Source organism: Podarcis bocagei, assembly GCF_964188305.1.
Source record: "Podarcis bocagei genome assembly, chromosome: 15".
In the NCBI taxonomy this organism is placed as follows: Eukaryota; Metazoa; Chordata; class Lepidosauria; order Squamata; family Lacertidae; genus Podarcis; species Podarcis bocagei.
Window position 1 is genome coordinate 2,284,779 of NC_138141.1, and position 13,331 is coordinate 2,298,109.

Genomic DNA, 13,331 nt, shown 5'->3' on the forward strand with positions numbered 1-13,331 from the left:
GATATTCATTTTAGATGAGAGAGTTTTTTCTTTTTCTTATTTTAAGTAGCTGGGGTGGGGAATGGAAACGGACCTTGCTTTTCTAGATGCAGGACAGCTAGCTAGGCTTTCTTGCTCTAGTAGTTGATTGACAGCCATAGACTCATGTCTTGGATAAAGATTATCTCCATCTTCTAGCAGTGGAGAGCAATGGTCTGATTTGCTCTGGACCAATGACCGCATCTGAAACTGTATATTCCAGAGAAGTAGCCAGGTTAGGCGGCGGCGGCGGCTGCAAAAGATGCCTTTGAGGGTGCTGCATTTCTTACCATCCAACCTAACCAGTTCCTAAGAAGTTCCGTGCTGCAGGTTGTCGACTGCTCTTGCAGCAGTTTCTCAAGTGTTCCTGTCTGAAACCACAATTCGAATTCATTGCAGGGCTCCATAAAGACTAGGCATAGATGATGAATGCTCAGTAAAGAGCCCCAAGAAGAGGGAGGGAGGCTGAATTGTTCTTGAAGGGCACTGTGCCTGAAGGCAACAGATACCTTTGGAGCCCGCAGCAGCAGTACTAAAATATCACCAGCAGGTGGCAGTGATGCCTCGAAGATGAAGTGTGAGAAGAGCTAATCAACTGAGTGCATTTAAGGAAACAGAAGGCAGAACAGGCGAGAGAAGGAAAGCCACTGCCTGTTTGAGTGGACTGCGCTAGGCTAGGCTACATGCTCAAAAAGGCAATCCCATAATAGAATCGGAGAGTTGGAAGGGATCCCCAACGGTCATCTAGTCCAACCTCCTGCAATGCAGCCATATGCCTGTGGCCCATATGGGGATTCAACCCACAACCTTGGTGTTATCAGTACCACACATTAACCAACTGAGCTAACTGTCCATCCTGGCAGTGCTTCTCAGAACAAGTGTAAGACTTCTTCTTAGACCACGCCACCTGAGTGCTGGCTGCTTTTGCTTCTGAATTGCAGGTGCTGAGTAGCAGGGGGCCCAGGGCCCCTCACCAGTAGTTCCCCAAAGGTCTACAGCGGCAAGCCACGGGGCGTCCACACGTCAGCATGCCTTGCACCGTGTGCAAGTGATGTCAGCACACCGTGGAGCTTGGTGATGTCATGCGTGCCTGCTGTGGGGTGTGCTGAAGTTGCGTGGCTCTGGGCCCCCTCAATTGGGGGGGGCAAGGAGGCGCGCGTGCTCTTAATAGTATAAAATGTTGGTGGCATCCATCTGCCTCGGGAGACAATGGAGGAGTGCACCATTCAGGATGAAGTCTAACTATTGGAAGGAGACAGGTTTTGCTGCACCTGGGGCAAAGGAGCGTGGCCGCTTGTGCTGCTGCAGAGGCAGCTGGTGTTTCTTCTCTCTGCGCTCCTCCCAGCGCTCATTCCTCTTCTGGTCACTGCTATGGAACACGTCCTGATGGTCTGTCTCCAGGAACTGCAGTTGTCTGCAGGGGATTCCACAAAGCGCATTGATGCCGAGCTGGACAAGCCTAGTGGCAAGGCAGCTCCGGCAATGGCTGGCCTCTCCAGAAGGATATGGGAGAATGGGATGCTAGGTCTAATCCCAAAAAGGAGGTCTACCAGGCGTGCATGATGGGCACGCTGCTTTGTGGAAGTGAGTCATGGGCAACTTACAACCATCAGGAGTGACACCTCAGTGCCTTCCACATGTGCTGCCTCAGAAAGATTTTGGGTATCACATGGCAGGACAGCAAGCATGAAACTGCTATTTTAAAATGTTTTGTTGAAATATTTATCTTGGACCATTCACTTCAAAGTGGGGGGGGGGGTGTTGGCATGTCAGGCCTGCAGAGGAAGATGTGGGAGAGCAGCACGACATGCCCTTGGGGAGGGCACAGTACTTTTCTTGGGGGGGGGGGTTGCCTCAAGTGGCAAAATGGCCAACACTGAAAAGAGGGGTGTTCGGATTATTCTTTTTGACACTGTTGATTGTTTTTAAAAATATCAAACTCCGCACTTGTATGCAGATTTTTAGCAATGAAGCAGCTTGGTCTGGGACTACTGAGAACACCACTGTATTATGGAACACCCTTGTTAAATACAGAGGGTTCTCACTGGCAAGGGAGGTGCACATTCCCTTTATTTATGAGGCCCATAGTTCCTAATTAATTTTCTTGCACTATACCTCGTAAACTCCTTTTCTACCCATAGGCCTTTATTTACCACCCCCTGCACAGTCCCATTGACCCCAGGGCTAGGGGGCAACACTGACCACTTTGGGAGACCCTCTTTAGAGTGGAGCCTAGAATGGGGTGACCCGTGTGTCCCTCAGTAGCTTCCTCTGGTATGAGCAGAGCCTCTGATCCCCCCCCTTGCTTACTGCCCCCTTTCTCAGGAGGAGGTAAGGTGAGTCACCTTATTTCCCCACCAAGGAGGAGAGAGAGCTGAAGGAGTAAGAAGAGCAGCTTTCCTTCTGCTTCTTTCAGTTTTATGTGCTTTTTAAGGCTCTGAGCAGCATCTGAGCAGCTGTGAAGGGAAAGGAGTGGCTGAGAGGGTGGGAGAGGAAGGGGGGCAATCTAGGAGATGTCCGTGGGGTGCCAGCAAAAGAGAGTCTATGTGCCCATGCATGTGCGTGCGCACGCACACACGCTCCTACACCCCTACATCTGATCCAGTGAAATAAATACAGTGGTACCTCAGGTTAAGTACTTAATTCGTTCCGGAGGTCCGTACTTAACCTGAAACTGTTCTTAACCTGAAGCACCACTTTAGCTAATGGGGCCTCCCGCTGCCACCGCGCCGCCAAAGCACGATTTCTGTTCTCATCCTGAAGCAAAGTTCTTAACCCAAGGTACTATTTCTGGGTTAGCGGAGTCTGTAACCTGAAGCGTATGTAACCTGAAGTGTCTGTAACCTCAGGTACAGGTTAACACTGTACTCCTTAACCTGCCTACTCTCCTTAAAAAACAAACTCAGATCACAGATTATATCTATCTCCTTCAAATTAACGGTAAACAATGACAGATCCTGTGCTTTCTTGCATGGCCATGCTGTAAAAGCAGAGATCCGAGACATGGATCCTTATTGATCCTCTTAACCTTTACAATGGATTCCCTCATAACCACCATCAAATCATAGAAATCATAGGTCATTCCTGAGCCCACAGGTGTGTTCTGTGATTTATTGGAGGTTTTATTGTCATTGCCTGGGCAAAAATCTTAAAGGTTAAAGTGGATCCTTTACTTGGATCCATGTTTTTCTGTTGCTGGCAAGTGCTGCCTCTGGGACGCCCCCTCCTTGCAGTCTACCAAGCTATGTTTTAATTTTATTGGGTGTGGGGTGTAAAAATCATACAAATTCAAGCAGATTCTATTTAATTCTATGGAATCTGACTTTTACCCTGATTCCATGGTTAAGAAATGAATATTGGGGGCAGGGGCGGGTATGTGTGTTTTTCTGCACACCTGCCTGCTTTCAGTGACCTTCTCCCCATCCCTGGGAGAAGGAAGTCACTCCCTTAAAATTAGAAATCTACCCAGGGTCCAAAAAAGAATGGCAGCCCCTGCACATTGCAAGGGAATGCTGACATTTTCTCATGGAAGCGCAGGGAGTTCTTCCACAGAAACTCCTGGACTTTTCAAGGAGACAGTTTGAGAAATCCCTGGTTTATCACCAAGCTGCAGAGAGTTTCCCCCCTTCTGATGACACATTCTCCTCCTTGCATCCCTGGGAAGCCTGTCTGAGGCCCTCTCACAAAGGCAAAGCTTAACCCTGGAACTATTCCTGGCAAGAAGGCTTGACTAGCCAGCTTTTGTTATGCAAAGTCTTTTCCTTTTCCCTTTTCTGCCTGTATTTGGATCAGCCTTACCTAATTGATGCTGGCGTGGTTGGCAGTTTGTGTTTCAGACACAAAGGCTAAAGTCCATGTGAGTCATATTGCAAGTTCTAGGAAGCAAGCAGAAAACAAAAGGTTGCCGTGCCAGTGGAAGGAGGCAGGGATCTGCTTACAAGGTGGATGAAATGAGGACACCACCGTCCGCTCAGGCTGCTGCGCTGCAGGCTTCCTATCAGTTCCAATGGGCCTTGCATCGGAAAGCTCCCCAGGGGATTGTCCTATGTTAAACAGCAATTTCTATTTTTCAACCTGACCAAAAAACGAAAAAGAAAACCTTTAGCCCAAAGGATATGGCAAGTTTTGGGTTAGAGTAACATCTAACTCCTTCTTAACCTCTACGCTTGAAGACCGTATTTTATCCAGATGGTACAGAGTAATTCAAGACAAAATCCATAGTTTAGGCATTGCCATCGAGAGCCTCAAAGTATGTGATGAAAATCACACATTCCAATTAATCAAGCAGCAGCACTCTGACCACGGAAGACAGTGCTTGTTACCTCATACTCCGAGATCTTGTTCTCCAGAGGCCTTAGGTTTCACAGCACCCTACGGAACCTGTGCCAATTATCTAAAGGATCTGCTGCTCCCTTTCCATCAAAGAGCCTTTATGCTTGCAAGACTAAATGTTTCCCCTCTTCAGTGACCAAAGGAAGATTCTCACACATTCCATTTCAAGCCCGTTTGTGTGCCTGCAATCAAGAAGGACCCGATTCAGTGGACCACATTCTCTTAATTGCCCTTTACACAGCAGACCTTGCCAACTGATGCTGAGCAAAATCTTGGACATCTGGCCCACAACTCCAAGAAGAAGCCAAGTAAGGTTTTTCCTGGCAGATCGGGACAAAGATAATACAGTGGTACCTCTAGATGCGAACTGGATCCGTTCCGGAGCCCCGTTCACATCTAGAAGCAAACGTAACCAGTGACTGCACATCTGCACATGCGCACGTCGTTTTTTGTCGCTTCTGCGCATGCGCGTGATGTTATTTTGACCATCTGCGCATGCACAAGCCACGAAACCCGGAAGTAACGCGCTCTGTTACTTCCGGGTTGCCTTGGAGCACAACTTGAACGCGCTCATCCCAAAGCACATTCAACCCGAGGTATGACTGTACTGCTTTAGTAGCTTCCTTTTTAGCCACAATTTTACTCAACAGGGTTCCCAACGAACTATCCTTTCAGGAAATAGACTGGGCGTAGCAGAATATCCAAATGCACACGGCCATAGCATGACCTTATAACCCTTGATAGCTTCACCCTTGTCTTTTTAGTTATTTCAGTTACTTGAAATGTTTTATGCTGTGATGCCAATAAAGGTATTTGATTGATTGAACAGCAATTTCTATTTTTCAACCTGACCAAAAAACCAAAAAGAAAACCTTTGGCCCAAAGGATATGGCAAGTTTTGGGTGCTTCCTTGTGTCATCTCTTTAGGTGTGCAAACTCAAAGGGAACTAATGTGGTTCATTTAACCCCTTAATCCAACTCACATCTGCACCCTACATTTAAAGCACCCTGATACCACTTTAACAGTCATGGCATCTCCCCAAAGGATCCTAGAATCATAGAATCATAGAATCATAGAGTTGGAAGAGACCACAAGGGCCATCGAGTCCAACCCCCTGCCAAGCAGGAAACACCATCAGAGCACTCCTGACATATGGTTGTCAAGCCTCTGCTTAAAGACCTCCAAAGTAGGAGACTCCACCACACTCCTTGGCAGCAAATTCCACTGTCGAACAGCTCTTACTGTCAGGAAGTTCTTCCTAATGTTTAGGTGGAATCTTCTTTCTTGTAGTTTGGATCCATTGCTCCGTGTTCGCTTCTCTGGAGCAGCAGAAAACAACCTTTCTCCCTCCTCTATGTGACATCCTTTTATATATTTGAACATGGCTATCATATCACCCCTTAACCTCCTCTTCTCCAGGCTAAACATGCCCAGCTCCCTTAGCCGTTCCTCATAAGGCATCGTTTCCAGGCCTTTGACCATTTTGGTTGCCCTCCTCTGGACACGTTCCAGTTTGTCAGTGTCCTTCTTGAATTGTGGTGCCCAGAACTGGACACAGTACTCCAGGTGTGGTCTGACCAGAGCAGAATACAGTGGCACTATTACTTCCCTTGATCTAGATGCTATACTCCTATTGATGCAGCCCAGAATTGCATTGGCTTTTTTAGCTGCCGCGTCACACTGTTGGCTCATGTCAAGTTTGTGGTCAACCAAGACTCCTAGATCCTTTTCACATGTACTGCTCTCAAGCCAGGTGTCACCCATCTTGTATTTGTGCCTCTCATTTCATCCTGGGAAATGTAGTTTGTTAAGGGTGCTGGAAATTGTAGCTCTGTGAGAGGAGGGGTCTCTAACAACTCTCAGCATTCTGTCCAAAAGGGGACAAGCCTTGCTTAGGAGGTGGCGGCAGTTGGGGAGCCTGGGGCCACAGAGGCTGTGCCATCAGGAGGGCGTTGGAGCAGCAGCGTTTTATCCTTTTGACCGTCGGCCAGAATTGGGAGGATGTAATGCTCCAGAAGCTTTCTTCTTGTGATGAGCATGCGCACAAAAGTGGTGGCTGCATTTGTAACAATGAGCAGCAAAGTTGCCCCTGGCAGTGGTGACTCTCACAGTTCATCATCTCCTTAGGCTCCCTTCCATGGAGGCAACGGTGGAGCAGCCACTGCCGCCCTAATCAAGCAGACTGGCAGCATGAGAGTGTGGTGCAAGACACCAGATTTCACAGCCTGCTTAGACAGGTCCCAGATGGGCAAAAGGGGCATTCCCCTCATGTGTGCTCAGGGGCCCTTTTAATAAGAAATAGGGGGGGGGGACTCCGCAGGTGCCCAAAGGCACTAGAATGTTCATGGGCAAAAGAAGACAATAGAACAGGGAAGAGGCTGAGGGGGGGCTGCCTTCTCTTTCCTCTGGCCTGGTTACAGAGATCAGCTTTGTTCTTCAACCTGTTCTGTCTAGTTCCCAAACCTGCTGTGGGCTTTTCAGCTAAAAGGTTAAGCAAACACTCCTGGCAGCTCCCTGCTTCTTTTGTTGGCCTAGATCACTGCCAGGCAGCCTTCTCATCTTACTCTTGCAGTTTTGCTTCCTTTCTCTTCCAAGAACTGTTTGTTTCCTTCCCTTCCACCTTCCACCTTGCCCCCCCCCCCCCGCAACCTCTGAAGGTCGACCCTCCAGTACAAACACCTTTATGGCTAAAAGGGAGCCAGTCCCTGTTTGCTCTTCCATTTCACTTTCCCCTATATCTTTTGCACAGGAAATGCAAGCCTCCCCACGGCCTTGGCAACCCCTGGGGCCTGCCAGAATGGAGGGAAGCCTGGCTGTCATCTGAGGATGTGGACACACTCTGCATTTAAGGGGCATTTAAAGCTCCTTCCTCCCCCTTCCCACCCCCTCCCTTTCTCCATTGCAGGGGGTTCCCCCTTGAGGTCCCTTCCGACTCTACAATTCTATGATTAAACAATCCTGGGAACTCTAGTTTACCACTCACAAAGCTACAGTTCCCAGCACCCTTCACAAATTACAGTTCCCAGGATTCATGAACGCATTAAATGTATGGTGTGTACACAACCTGAGACTCACTCAAAATACACAAATTCATGTGACTGAATGCTTATCAGAAATGCCTAATCCCCTCTCCTTCTCTCTGAATTCCAATATCCAAGATTTCTGTAGGGGGAAATGTAATATTTAAGGGGTTTTTAAAATGTGATTTTGCTTGGTGAATTACAGCAGTGCTTTGCACTTAGGACCTTGAAGGTAAAGGTACCCCTGACCGTTAGGTCCAGTTGCAGACGGCTGTGGGGTTGCGACGCTCATCTCCCTCTATAGGCCGAGGAAGCCGGTGTTTGTCCATGTCCAGCTTCCGGGTCATGTGGCCAGCATGACTAAGCCGCTTCTGGCAAACCAGAGCAGTGCATGGAAACGCCGTTTACCTTCCCGCCAGAGAGGTACCTATTTATCTACCGTATTTTTCGCCCCATAAGACGCACTTTTTCCCCTCCAAAAATGAAGGGGAAATGTGCCTGCGTCTTATGGGGCGAATGCAGGCTTTCGCTGAAGCCTGGAGAGCGAGGGGGGTCGGTGCGTACCGACCCCTCTCGCTCTCCAGGCTTCAGGAAGCTCTGCGCAACCCTCGGGAGACCGGCTCCGAGGGTTGCGCAGAGCTGCCTGCAATCCCGGGACCAGCGCAGCTCTGCGCGGCCACCGGGAGCCGGGGGAGAAGCTCCGACCCCGCTCCCGGGGGCCGCGCAGAGCTGCCTGCGGTCCTGGGACCAGCGCAGCTCTGCCCGGCCACGGGAGCCGGGGGCGAAGCTCCGCCCCGCTCCCGGTGGCCGCGCAGAGCTGCCTGCGGTCCTGGGACCAGCGCAGCTCTGCGCCGCCATCCCGAGCGGGGCGCTGAGTCCCGCCCCACTCGGGATGGCGGCACAGAGCTGCCTGCCGTCCCGGGACTGCAGGCAGGTCTACGCCCCATCCCGAGCGGGGCGCTAGGTCCCGCCCCGCTCGGGATGGCGGCACAGAGCTGCCTGCCGTCTCGGGACTGCAGTCAGGTCTACGCCGCCATCCCGAGCGGGGCGCTAAGTCCCGCCCCACTCGGGATGGCGGCACAGAGCTGCCTGCCGTCCCGGGACAGCAGGCAGGTCTACGCCGCCATCCCGAGCGGGGCGCTAAGTCCCGCCCCGCTCGGGATGGCGGCACAGAGCTGCCTGCCGTCCCGGGACTGCAGGCAGGTCTACGCCGCCATTCCGAGCGGGGCGCTAAGTCCCGCCCCGCTCGGGATGGCGGCACAGAGCTGCCTGCCGTCGCGGGACTGCAGGCAGGTCTACGCCGCCATCCCGAGCGGGGCGCTAAGTCCCGCCCTGCTCGGGATGGCGGCACAGAGCTGCCTGCCCTCCCGGGACTGGTGCACTTCTCCCCATCGCCAGCCCCACAAGCTCGGGGGACAGCGGGGAGGCAGAGCCTGCCTTCCCACTGTTCCCCAACCTGGTTCTTCCAGCCCCGCACCTGGGGGGGGGGAATAATTTTTTTTTCTTTATTCCCCCCCAAAAAAACTAGGTGCGTCTTATGGGCCGGAGCGTCTTATGGGGCGCAAAATACGGTACTTGCACTTTGACGTGCTTTAGAACTGCTAGGTGGGCAGGAGCAGGGACAGAGCTATGACAGCTCACCCCGTCGCGGGGATTTGAACTGCTGACCTTCTGATCGGCAAGTCCTAGGCTCTGTGAAACAGCTTACCGGTAATACCCCTCTTCCTCCCCTCACCCATCATAGACAACCTTGTTGTCCTGGGACTAGTAGAAACAGAAGGTGAGTGACACCTGCTTACATATCACTGTCAACCTCTAATCACAGTTCATAAATTGGATCGGAAAGGGTCAAAGGCCAAAGGCAGTTTCTAGCAGAGCAGATGTAGAAGGTCCCTAAGGCTAGACATAGGTTATTCATCCTTTTCCCATTTTCTCTCCATTAAATATGTTCTCTAGCGTTTGGCAACCATGCTCCCTGGCATAATCTATTAAGTTATTAACAGCTCTGTCATTTCTTTATTCTTTGGCCATGAAATACCATAATTCATCTGTCCCTTATCTCACATTGTAGCAGATCAGACCACCTCTCAGCTGAGGGGGAGTGAATTAGGTCACAACCACAACGTTCGTTCCAAACACATGGATTCTCTCAAAGGATCCTGTGAACTGTGGCTTGTTAAGGCTGCTGGGAAATGTAGCTCTATGAGGGGAAACTCTAGTTCCCAGGATTTTGTGGGGACAGCTAAGTGCTTTACATGATGGACAGAGTAATGTGGGCAGGAAATAAGGGTTACAGAGTCTTGATTTTCCCTGAAAGCATGAGATGTGCTGGTCTCTTTAAGAACATTTAAAATCTTTTTTAAAAAAAATAAAATAAAATCCCACCCTTCCTCCAAATAGCTCAAAGTGGTGGTGCACATGGTTTTACCCCCACCATTTTATTCTCCTGACAACAACTCTGTGAGAGAGGATAGAGGATAGACTAACCCATGAAGACCTAGTGTGCTCCACGGCACAAGTGGGAAGGGAGGGCTCTTGAGGATGGATGACTGCACCTCAGCACCAAACCAGCAGTAAGGGGACGTGTTGGGCTTTTGCCACTCTGTTCTTCAATATTTTATTGCAATGTAAGAAGAGTACAGTAGAGTGGAGGGAACGTGATGTGGAAGATGGTGCTGCTGCTAGAAGAGACTCAGAGGCTGCGCCCACTTTGCTGATTTCTAGAAAAAGAGATGAGTGCCTCTTAGAATGGCAGTGGCACCCACCTGAGAGGGGCCGGAACGGAGTTCCTGCGAGTTCTAGCTGGGGGAAAGCCCTGGCCCAGGGGTGGGTGAGGAGGGTGAGCTGGAGCCTTTGTGGAGCCAGGGGTGGGGGTAGGGAATTGGTAGGAGGAGCCTGGCTGGATCCAGCCCCTGGCCCATCTAGTCCAGCATCCTGGTCTCACAGGGGCAACTAGAAGCCTCTGGGAAGCCTGCAGGCAGGAGCCCAAGTAGAAAATCCCTCTGTCCTCCTGCGGTTCCCCACAACTGGTATTCAGAAGCCTCACTGCAAAGATGTGCTCTCCCAGGCCCACAATCCCAGCCTGTTGGCACTCCTGCTGTCTTAGTCATGTCCGCAGCCTGGAAGATGGCAGGACCCCCAGGGCATGCGCTATGGAGAGCTGGCTTCAGGCACCAGGCCCATTGCAGACCAACTCTGTGTTACAAAGATGTCTGCCCACGTGGCATGAAGGTTTGCAGCATCAGCCCCGCCATGTGGGAATCCCTTGCAGGCAACTGCGGTGCCTGGAGACAGTTTGTGCATCCAAACTGAAATAAGAGATAAATTTAAGAAAGAAACATATTATACAGCAAGGTACATTGTTATTATCGCTATGTGTACATAATCAAAGCTTGGTGTAATAAAGAACCAGACTTTAAAAATAGTAAACATTGTAAGGTAAAAAATATCCATGACTTCCGGGTCTGCGCCATCGGCATTGGCGGATTTCCTCTGAATCAGAGGAATCTGCTCCGTGGGAATCGGGTATTGCTGCTGCGGCGAAGGCGAGGACCCTTCAAAAATCACAGGCGGGTGAAGCCTGTGAACGTGGGATTCGGCAGGCACCATCAGCACCCCCCCTACTCGCAGGGAAACCCGTTTTCGGGAGTCCGGAGTGAAGTGGGGTGAGCAGTGCGGTGCTTTGAAGTGACTGCTACTTCCACGGAGTGAAGCCGCACAGCCGTTGCCGGAGAGCGCTGACTTTTTCCTGTTGACAATTGGATCTAAAAGTAATCACCCGTGAGTAAAGTGAAGTATTGGACCTTTTAAAAAGTTGATTTTGGCAACAAACGGGGGAGGTTTAAAACAGGAAGTCTGCCTCCCTTTCTTGTAAATAGTAGGAAACAAAAAGGTTTAAACTAAAGCCTTGGAAAGTCTACTTCTAACGTTTAAATCACCGGCATTAAAAATAGTAAATCCCCCCTTTGGAAGCAGAAGAGGAGGGGGGAGAGTTTTTGGACAATATTTGCCTGCTAAAAGAGAGGGAAAGAAGCGAAATTTCCACCGCTCAGAACCTGGGAACGAGATAGCATTAAGACTGTTGTACTTTGGAGTTCTGCATAGATTGTGACTAGGCTGCTCACTGACAGCCAGTGAAACAAGAGTGATATATTGTTTTACCTATCCTCTTCTGACCAAATAAAAGGAACTGAGTAACAAATAGTTGAGATTTGATACTAAATAGACTGGTGCAATTGTTCTGGGGGGAAAAGTGACATTTTGGATTAATATAAGATAAACAGTAGCCATTTCCCTCTAGAGGAAGATTTTGAAACTGCTACAAGGTTTGGAATTTTCCAACACCAAAGATAAGATTCTGGGACTGGGAAATTGGCCTTGAAAGGATTAAGTGTTATGGCAGATGGAAAAGAAAAATTAGATCCGCCAAGTCAAGACAAAACAACAAGGTCTGGGAAGGTTTGGCGAAGAGCTTCCACATCCGGCCCTTCTGCTTCTTCTGTGACTGTATCAACTAAACCAAAGGCAATGATTGCAGATGAGGCCCTGGCCCTTGCTTTGAGTAAAATTAATGAATCTTTGGAACAAATGAATAAAAAATTAGACCAGAATACACAAAGTATAAATAGTTTGGGACAAAAAGTTAACTCAAATACAGAAGCTATTGAGAAATTGATCCAGGAGTCTAACTCAACTCGACAGATCGCAGAGGAAGCTAAGGAAAAAGTTGTGGCTGTGGAAGCAAAGGTAACTCAGTTGGAAACAGAGAGAGTCCCAGACCTTCAAAAACAACTTGAGGACCATAGGCTGGCGCTCTCTATGGTTGAGCTCAAGGAAAAACAGACAAATTTGAGAATTAGAGCTGTACCCGAATTGGAGAAAGACTCCCTGATAGACTATCTTACGGAGCAATTTGCAGAAAATTGGGAGTTGGATCTGGAAAAAGAGGAATTTAAAATTGTGAGAGCCTTTAGACTGGGAAGAGGAGGGAAGAAGGAGAAGACCAGAATAAGAGATTTTTTTATTACCCTCCGGTCTAAAGAAGAGAGAGACAAAATCTTGGGCTGGCATTACGAGAAGACTTTGGTAATAAATCAATCAAGAGTGGAAATTTTTAAGGATATCCCAAAACATCTTTTGGACCTCAGGTTCAACTTTGGAGATTTGGTTTCCTTGTTGAGAGAGAACAAGATCCTTTTCAGGTGGGAATTCCCTCAAGGACTATCCTTTAGCTTCAAAGGAAGGAAAATAAAAATAAGATCAATAGAAGAAAAAACAAAATTTCTGTATAAATACGAAGAAGATCTACAGAAGGGAATTGGAAAAGTGCCAACAGCATTGGACAGAAGATCACCAGATAGAGGATCAGAGCAAAGAGCATTGGAGAAAAGATCACCAAACAGGGAAACATTGGACATAACAAGACTATCTTTTGGATTGGACCCCCCAGCAAACGTCCCAACATTACTACCAACAGAAGAGGAGCAAGTATTGGGGGCAGTTGGGGGGACACCAAAGTAACTACATGATGGGGCTGCAGGTCTTGAGTTGGAATGTGAATGGACTCAACAGCCCGGAAAAAAAGGCAGAGAGTATTTCATTTATTGAAAAAAGAGCATCTGGACCTGATTTGTCTACAAGAAACACATGTGACAAGGTTACACAGGAAGCTACTGAATAATAAAAGATTAGGTCAAGAATTTATCTCATCGGATAAAGTAAAAAAAAGAGGAGTGGTTCTCTATGTAAAGGAGAGTCTATCACCAAAATTTATTTTCAAAGATGATCAAGGAAGATTTATAGCAATTGAAATTCAAACGCAAGGAGAAAAATTTTTGATAATAGGTATTTATGCACCAAATGAAGGAAAATTGGAATTTTTTAAGAAGCTACATGAGACTCTGATGGACTATATGGATCACAATATGATTTTGATGGGAGACATGAATGGCATTGTGTCC